Genomic DNA, 1,406 nt, shown 5'->3' on the forward strand with positions numbered 1-1,406 from the left:
CCCGCCTCCCCTCTCTCCACACACGCACGCCCACCCAGCTCCCCACCTCCGGGAGCGCCGCGGGAGAATGAAGCCCTCGCCCGGCCGGAACGCGCCTCGCTGGAAGCATCCCCCTCCGGCCTGCGGCGTCTCAGCGGCCTCCGCGCCACCTCCCGGCTCCCGCACTCCCCGGCCGCCGTGGCCACCCCCGCTCCTCCCTCGAGCCAGGCAGTCTCCAGAGGCACATTCCAGGCGACTCCCGCCCCGTTACCCGGCCGACCCGGCGTACGGTCGCCCGGGGGAGCAGGGGAGGAAAGGGAGCTGCCGAGGGAGGCGCGGTCGCCCGCTCCCGGTCTCCGCGCCCCGACACAAAGCGCCCGGCCCGGCCCGCGCCACCTGTTCCCACCCGGCCCTCGGGTCAGGGGGAGCCTCCTGGCTGCGGCCCCATTTCTCCCCGCAGTCCAGCCGCCCCCTCCTGGGCCTTCCGGGTTGCCCTGGGCGCTGCCCCGGCAAACCACGCGGCGCCGCCGCCGAGAAAGCAAAAGCAGGCGGCGGGGCCCGCGAGGGGCCTGGGAGCGCGCGCGCCGCCACTCACCCCGGGCGCCCGGGAGCTGCCCGGGTCCCTCCGTAGCTGTCGGAGACCGACCGAGGGAGCCAGCGCCGGGGACTAGCGGGGCGGCGGCGGGAGCGGGGGGAGGGAACGAGTGGGGGGCGCGGATCCCACGCGTCCGCCCCGGCGTCGGCTTGATCGGGCGCTCCCCCCCTGGCTCGGGAGCAGCCCCTCGGCTCCTCGCAGCCTTCCTGGCGGAGGGCGGCCGGCCTACGGCCAATGGGGTCCCCTCGGGCGGGCTGGCGGCATGGCCCACCCACCTCCGAGGTGCCCGGCCCAGCGGGCGCTGCGTTTTCTGCGCAGCGCCGACTGCTCCTCCCAGCTCCGCGCTCTGGGCTCGCTGGCGCGCTCTACCGCGCACACCCCCGCACACACCCACTCACCCACACCCACTCACCCACACCCACCCTGGAGCCGAGGGAGCGCCGCGCGCGTCGTGGGCGCCCCACATGTGCACGCCGCTCGGCTGCCCCCTTCCGCCGCGTTCCAGAGAAATGCGACTCCTTCGTCCAGCGAAATGTGCCCTGAGCGCCTGGCATGTGCCAGGCACGGTGCTCGGCCCCGGGAACTCAAGAGACCAAAATAAATTTTTAAAAATCCCTGCCCTCGTGAAACTTACATTCTGGTGGAGAAGATAGAAAAGAAATATGTAAGCAAGTTAATGAGACCGTTTCAGAAGAGCTCGGGTCTAGGGAGACAATAACACAGGAGAATGGGAAAGAGGAGGGCAGGGAGGGAGTGGGTCGAATTTACTTGTCTTTCCTCTCCAGAATAGGCGTTTTGAGTTGAGATCTGAATGATAAGGCATGCAAACAGA

The sequence above is a fragment of the Mustela putorius genome, unplaced genomic scaffold (genome assembly GCF_011764305.1).
Source record: "Mustela putorius furo isolate JIRA1106 unplaced genomic scaffold, ASM1176430v1.1 tig00003964_pilon_pilon_pilon, whole genome shotgun sequence".
NCBI classification, from domain to species: Eukaryota; Metazoa; Chordata; class Mammalia; order Carnivora; family Mustelidae; genus Mustela; species Mustela putorius.